The following is an 8,223-nucleotide window of genomic DNA, read 5'->3' as shown; positions in this document are numbered from 1 at the left end:
CTGCAAGGCTAGCCTGAACTACAGTCATTTCCAGACCAGTCTGGGTACAGAATGAGTGGCTGCCTTAAGAAAAGAAGAAAAGTCTATTTTATTTCCCCTTCTGAGTGAGATTCAAGCATCCTCCCTTGTAGTCTCCTCGGTATTTGGCTTTCTCTGGGTCTGTGGATTATAGTCTGGTTACCTTGTACTTTATGGCTAATACTCACTTATAAGTGAGTACATACCATGCATGTCATTTGAGGACTGGGTTACCCCACTCAGGATGATATTTTCTAGTGCTATCATTTGCCTGCATGTTTTATGGTGTCCTTGTTTTTCATAGCTGAATAGTATTCCATCCTGTACATGAACCATGTTTTCTTCATCCATTTCTTCAGTTGAGGGACATCTGGATTGTTTCTGGTTTCTGGCTATTACAGATAAGGCCGCTCTGAACACAGAGCAGCAAGTGTGGGAGAGGGGATGGAGAGGGGTGTGGTATGGTGGGGAGGGTTGCATCTCTAGGACATGCCAGAGACCTGGGATGGGGGAGGCTCCAGGGTATCGATGGGGGTAACTCTAGCTGAGACTCCTAGCAGTGGGGGATATGGATCTTGAAGTGGCCACTTCCTGTAGCCAGTCAGGACTCCTGTAGAGGGATAAGGACGCCAAGCCACCCACAAAATCTTCACCCCAAAATGTGTCCTGTCTACAAGAAGTATGATGGAATGGCTGACCAATGACTGGCCCAACTTGAGACCCACCCCATGAGCAAGAGTCAGTTCCTGACACTGTAAATGATACTCTGTTGTGCTTGCAGACAGGAGCCTAGCATAACTGTCCTCTGAGAGGCTCCACTTAGCAGCTGACTGAAACAGATGCAGAGACCCACAGCCAAACATTAGATGGAGCTTGGGGAGTCTTGTAGAAGTGTTGGGGGAAGGATTGAAGGACCCAGAGGGGACAGGAACTTTACAGGAAGACCAACAGAGTCCACTAACCTGGAGACTTCCAGGGACTGAACCACCAACCAAAGGGCTGGACCTAGACCCCCACCCCTGCACACACATAGCAGATGTCCACTTGTCTTCATGTGGGTCCTCCAACAACTGGAGTGGGGGATGGCCCTGACTCTGTTGCCTGCCCGCAAATCCTGTTCCCCTGATTGGGCTGCCTTGTCCGACCTCAGTAGGAGAGGATGCATCTGCTCCTTCAGTGACCTGAGGTGCCAAGGTGGGTTGATACCTGGTAGGTGGGGGTTTGCCCCCCCCCTTTTCTGAGGAGAAGGGAATGGTGGAGAGGTGAGCTGCAATTAGGATATAAAATGAATAAATGAATTAAAGAAGAAAAGGAGTGAAATGAAAACAGTGTCACAGCCTAAGAGGATGCACTCACTACCTTGGCTCATTCGATACAGCCATGTAGTCACGTGACTCAAAGGTGTGTGAAGTATGAAGCACCAATCCCAAGGCACCTGTGGGAAAAGTGAAGGTTTAGAGATGCAGTAACCGTGGGACACACTGTGACACACCCCATCTTCCATGTCGGGATGTTTTCTAGTCTTTGTTCTATTTTGTTTATTTTTGCTCATACCGAGCTGGTCCAGAATGAAGCCAGGATGATCCCTTCCTCTAAAACCTGGGTGTCTGCCATTCTGCCATTGATTTGGAGTCAGGGTTACGTGTTATAACTACCTTGTTTGAGAATTTAAGTTCTTGCTATTGCAAACCTGCTTGCAGTTGCTTGAGCATCGAGAAGATGTCCCTTGAATTTTAAATCCTCTGTGATTTGGAGAATCACCATGCCTCAGAAGCTCAGGAAGTAGCCCCCAGTTCCTGCTAATTCATTGGTCAATAAAAAAAAAAAAAAAACCACAGCATTTACTGTTCTAAATATTCTTCCATTAGATGTTATATTTAACTCTGCTGTCTTTCAGGTTTTCTGACTTTTAACCCCCCACCCCAGACTTTTATTAGGAAGATGTAATTTATTCATAACTTTTAAAAAAATCTGATACTTTTTTTTTACGATGTATTATTGCTTTCCTTTTGACAAGCGATCAGAATAAATAATCAGATTTGGGTTTTGGGGATCATTTCAGTTTGTAATAATGTGTGTTTACAAGTGACTGTCAAGGTGGGCCTCAGCTTTTGGTGGTGGTGGGTGTGACCTTTGACAATATGTGTAGGCAAAATGATATAACAGGAATGCTAAAAAGATACTCTGGGACAGCCGTTAAGAGCACTGACTGCTCTTCCAGAGGTCCTGAACTCAATTCCCAGCAGCCACATGGTGGCTCACAACCATCTGTCATGAGATCCAATGCTCTCTTCTGGTGTGTCCGAAGACAGCTACAGTGTACTCATATACATAAAATAATCTTTTTTTTTTTAAAAAGATACCTTGCTTCATCACTGGGGTAACATTTGTCCTCAGGAGGGCCGGGGGAAGGTGTGGGACACAATTGTTGGTGGCTTAGTGGGCACCAGACTTTCCTAATGGCACTGTATTTCTTTTTTTTTTTTTTAATTTATTTTTATTTTTATTTTTTTATTTTTATTTTTTTATTTTTTTAACTTTTCTTTTTTTTTCGGAGCTGAGGACCGAACCCAGGGCCTTGCGCTTGCTAGGCAAGTGCTCTACCACTGAGCTAAATCCCCAACCCCGGCACTGAATTTCTTAACCTGGATCATTTAAAGGAGAGGAAAGGCATTAGGGGAGGGGAAAGAGGGGAGAGGAGAGAAAGGAGAAGGGAGGGGGAGAGACAGAAATGGGGGAATAAAGAGAGGGAGAAAGGGAAAAGAGGGGAGAGGAGGAGGGAGAAGGGAGAGGTTTTGACTCGTTTAATATCCCTAGGGTGCAGGTAGCAATTACCAATTTTATTAAGCATTGGCCCTTGATTACTATCATGTTTTTCTGTGTGATAAAAGAGGAGGCATAAACCGAAGCAAGATGAGTGTTATATGGTTATTTGAGCATCGAGTCCAGCCAGCCTCTTGCTTTTGTCTTTACTACATGAGTAAACAACTCGTAGGTTTAGCCTACAGTTTTCCCCAAACTGAACCAACCAGGTCAATCTGTCAGCAAGAGACACAGCCGAGAGTCTTTGTTGCTAGTGGGAGAACGGAAGCCTTCCAGGAAAACCGGAGACTTTGGAAAGCCTACTCTGTCACCTGCCACAAGAGGCTTCCCGGTGTTTACAGCTCCTCCAGTGAGTGGCAGCGAGATTGCAAAATTTGATTCTTTGTACTGCCTGATGAAATGTTCCAATCTTTGCAAAATCCCGTGTCAGCCAATCACATGCTCCAGATTGCCCGTACATGAAGTTACAAAATGCTACATGATGCAAAAGTTCAAGAGAGAGTCTTGGATACTATTGTGACAGGACAAACTGTTCATGAACGTGACCGCACTGCAACCACCACCCCTTGTCAGCTTTTGGATTATGACCAAAAGCAATGGACATGTCACAGGACCAGGCTACTAAAGAGCCCTCTCCCCCTTTTAAGCACAAAGCTGGGTAAGGCCTCTGCTCCACATGGACTTCAGCCAAGTCAGCTTACCGCAACAGATTAAGTGCAAAATCAGACACTGAGAATCTGCCTGTTGTTTATTTTTAATCAAGCCATACATTAAAAAGATTTGTAAAATATAGACAGACATACAATGATGTTATTCTTCTCACATATTTCCAAGTTATGGTTTTGGCATTTCATTTTAATTTTAAGACATGTTGCAACATTAACATAGCATAGGGGTGGGGTTTTTGTTGTTGTTGTTTTTAAAGATCGTTTTATTTTTAAATACATGTTTGTCCGTGTATGAGTAGGAGCACATGGGTGCAGTACCCATAGAGTCCAGAAGGGGCACCAGATCTCTTCTGGAGTCCCAGGAAGTTGCAAACTGCCCGAAGTGGGTGCTGGAAACCAAAATCTGATCCTTTGCAAGAACAGTATGAGCTCCTAACTGCTCAGCCGTCTCTCCAGTCCCAAAGGGAGTTGTTTTTTATATTTCTTTAAAGTGAGTTAAAAATATTTTTAGATATCTTTGTTTCAGTTTCTAATACAGTAAATTGTTGACAGCTATTCGCCAAATGAACAAACATTCTCTGGGGACCCTCAAAGGAATCCTGGGAACAATGTTTTAAGGAGCTGCTATTTCCCATTTCTCAGACACCCTAAGTCTGCCTCCCTGATTCCCAGCAGCCCTTCTGTCCTTGATAGTTGTTATTTTCCTAGACCATGATCCTTTGCTTCTTCTTAGATGGGTGTGTGGTGGGGCCAAAGGGTCAATGGAGTTTGGAAAGTTGATTTTGACTCCACCGAGACTTACCTATTTTCTCTGTCGATTTGAGTAGGGAAGATTGCTGTCACTCCACGTGTACCAGAAAGGGCTTAAAATCCCACTGTCAGGAAGAACAAGGAGTAAATGTTGGTTTTCAGATGAGAAGAGAAGAAAGCGGATATGTGAGAGGGGAGCCCCGAGAGTCAGAGAGAAAACACACACCACTCGCATCCCAGAGATCTCATATCCTTGACTCCAGTAGGGGCCCAACTCACATGCGAGCTCTAAGAGAGGACCCAGTACATTCGGCTAGAGTGGGTTTCCATTGGAATCCTCTATAGCTAAAAAATAGCGGGCAGCCATTCAGAATCACTGATTGCTACTAAAGTGGGACACGAATGGCCCATTATCAAACGTAGTAAGGTTTATGCTGTGCTATACACTTTAGGGTTGGATTAAATCAGAAATATAAAACGCGTGTTTCCGGAAAATATAAGAGGCTATATCTAAATTGAAGCTGAAAAAGAAGACTTACCATGGGCTACACACAAATTAATTACTATCTTCAAAGAATTACAATACTATCAAACATTCCTAGCACAAAATTATGCTGAACAAAATTTAATCTTTCTGTGACTGTTCAAAAGAATTTAGGATCTTGTAACCCTCCCGGGACACTACCATTTTATAAATCGTACCAAAAAAATTCTCATTATTTCTGCTCTCTGGTAGTTTGGATTGAGGAGAAATGGGAATTTACTGTAATACTTTGAATTATTGAGTTCTGGGAGCTCCCAGCACTTCAAATATACATGCATTATATCACTTATCTTGCTCATGAAATTTACAAATGGAAACAGTTAGTAATGGGGTGGATTTTTAGATACAGAGTCTGTTCCTTGGAGTTCTAATGAATAATTCTTCCATTTGGCATTTCTAAACCGACACTGCCTTGCTTTTCTATTGCAGCATATAATATAATATACACGTCAGCTGATGATCAAATGGGCCTAAGGCGAGAAGCAAAGAAATGTGAACTATCATTTTATTGTATTTTAAAGTATATAGTAATCTGATTCCAGATTTCAGCTCATAAATGTTCCAATGAACCTGGATGATGCGATTTCTTTTCATATCAACGAAAACTCCAGCCTGACACCCTAAAAGCCAATACATTTGCATGTACTCCTGGTTTCCGTCAGACTAAAAATATTATTCGAACTGTGCATGAAAGAGAATGTTTTAATTTAAAAGATGTTTTGTTCTCGCCTTCATTCTCAAACCTGGTGTAATTGCACTTTCTATTTATAGATTAACTGTGGCCAAATATAATAGATTTAATATATAAATGACTCTTGCCATGCTTGCAAATATCTCTCTCCCTTAAAATGTAATTAGTTTCTCTCTGCTGCTAAAAAATTTAATGCACTCAAAAGCCAGGACTTATTTCTGCATCTCCTGCTGTTTGGGGAGTATCTGTCCTCCTGCTACCAAGCACAGATAATCAACCATGATCTTGGAAAAGAATTCCTCCCGTTAGGAAACATGAGTCTGTACTAAGTCTGATGTAACACATTAATACAGAGCATTCGGGTACATTCAATAGGAAAATGGCATTTAAATATTAATACTAGATAAATATGCTCTTTCTTCTGTCCTTGATAATTTATAAGTCATATGCTTCTAGAAGGAAGTAAATCATTCTTCGTTTATACCGTTGCTAGGAAACAGGCAGCAACACGTAAAACAAGGCCCGGCTTTCCTCCTTAGTTCTGACAGGGTCCAGTTTCAACCTCATTCTCTTGCTGCCTTCATCTGGGTCCTGACTGGTGCTCGATCCTACCGTGGTTTCCCGTATTAAATGTATATTTCTCCAACCAATATCTGAGGTGGTAATGTTCCAACAGTCCAAATGTCGATTACGAAAACAAACATTTGTTTCTCGAGCAAATGTTTTCACACAAAGGCATTTGATTCCCCCGTACTGAAGCAAACAAACATTTGCTCTAGGCGCTTAAGGCAGCCAAAAGTTCCCGCTGAAACATTTTGCAGGCTGGCTGGCTTTCGTCCCTGGAGCAGGGCTCGCTGATGTCCAAGGATGCCTGCGGGGCCAGTCGCTCGCCTTCGGAACCCTTCCCGGCACACGGAGCCCATTAAGAAGCTTAAACATTTTTAAAACACGGTTTGGAAGGCAGCGTGTGCTTAGTTGTGATGTCTTCATTAGAATATGTCTCGGGAATACTTCATGTGTTAGAACAAATTCAGCCCTGGACCTTGTGGTTCCAGGACCGAGTTCTTTGGAAGATTCACAAAGTCAGTTCACACATAAAACCTCTCGGGCAATTCGACGATCATCATTTATGCAGCGGCCCGTGAGGGCTCACTCGGTGAACGGTCCTGCCACTGCATTAACATTTATTTCCTTGACTATCTTGTAAATACATTTTATTTAAGTGCACATCCGCTTCTCTGTCGAGATGTGGCTTTCACAGAAAAAAAAAATCCTCTTGTTTCCGTATTATTTAATGCTTTTTTTTTTAAATGAATCAATATTTCTAGGGAAGTAATTTACTTAAATACATGTTCTTTAAGGCGCAGGGAAATTGATTCCTTACTTCTGCTCCAAAGACAGAGTATCCTAGCAACTGAGTCGAGATTGATTCTCTGGCTAGTTTTTCTAAACTGGAAATAGTTCCTAGCTCATTTAAAAACAAACCACCACGAAATCGTCTTAAGAGGAATGAATAAATGAATGAGGGAGTGAATGAATGAATGAGTACAGTGAACAAGGAGCATGCAAATACAAGGTGTCATTTTAGGAGTACTTAGTAGAACCTAGGACATTTTTGGATCTCTACCTGGTTAACTTACAGGAGGAATCTGTTGAATCTGAGGCCAGCTGGGGCTACACTGTGAGTTTCTAGGTCACTCTGGGAGAAAGGGTGAGACCCTGCCTCACAACACACACAAAAAAAAAAAAAAAAAAAAAAAAAAAAAAAAAAAAACAACCCAAGAATGCCGAACTGGGCTGGTTTGTTTGTTTGTTTGTTGTCAACGTGATATAAGCTAGAGTCATCTGAGATGAGGGAGCTCAGCTCAGAAAATGTCCCCATCCCCCTCAGATTACCCACAGGCAAGCCTTTGGGTGCTTTTCCTGGTTGATGACTGATGTGAATGGGCTCAACCCACTTCTCTGGGGACATATTAGAAGGCCAAGTATGCAAGCCATGAAAAACAAGCCAGTAAGCAGCCTTTCTGCACGCCTCTGCTTTAGTTCCTGCCTCCAGGTTCCTGCCTATGTTCCTGCCTGGCTTTGTTTTGTTTGTTTTTTTAAGGTTTATTTTGATGTCCTTTAGTTTTTAGCCTGCATGTATGTCTCTGTGAGAATACCAAAAGCCCTGGAAATGGAGTTACAGACAGTTGTGAGCTGTGGTGTCATGGCTGGGTATTGAACCTGGGTCTTCTAGAAGCTCAGCCAGTGCTCTTAACCACTGGGCCACATCTCCAGCCTCTGCCCTACTCTTTTAATTAAGTGCTTTTCATGATGAACTGCAACCTGTGACTTCCTCACCTAGTTGGTTTTGGTCGTGGTGTTTAGCAAACCAGTAGGAACCCTGAAAAGAACCCTTGTATGGGTTCCTTGCCTAGGCTTTATGTGAACAGGTAGATGCTGGTGGCCATTCTTGTGATGGTGGGTTTGACCTATATTGTGGCCAATGGCTTCCAGTAAAATAACTTCAAACAGAAACGGGACACTGAGGGCCAGGCAGGGCCCCTGAGATGCTCGAGCTTGCCTTTAGACTGAGTCCAAAGTATGCTTTGTTTTCCTGAAACTCCCAACCAAGAACAAAGAAGCTGAAGCCAGTGAAGGAGGGATCCACTGGAGAGAGTAGATACAAGTGTCAGCATTAGTCTTGTTCAAACTTTCAATGACATGGAGAAGACAGAGTTTAGTCTGAG

The sequence above is a fragment of the Rattus norvegicus genome, chromosome 20 (assembly GCF_036323735.1).
Source record: "Rattus norvegicus strain BN/NHsdMcwi chromosome 20, GRCr8, whole genome shotgun sequence".
Classification (NCBI taxonomy): domain Eukaryota; kingdom Metazoa; phylum Chordata; class Mammalia; order Rodentia; family Muridae; genus Rattus; species Rattus norvegicus.
Note: the sequence above shows the minus strand (reverse complement) of the source record.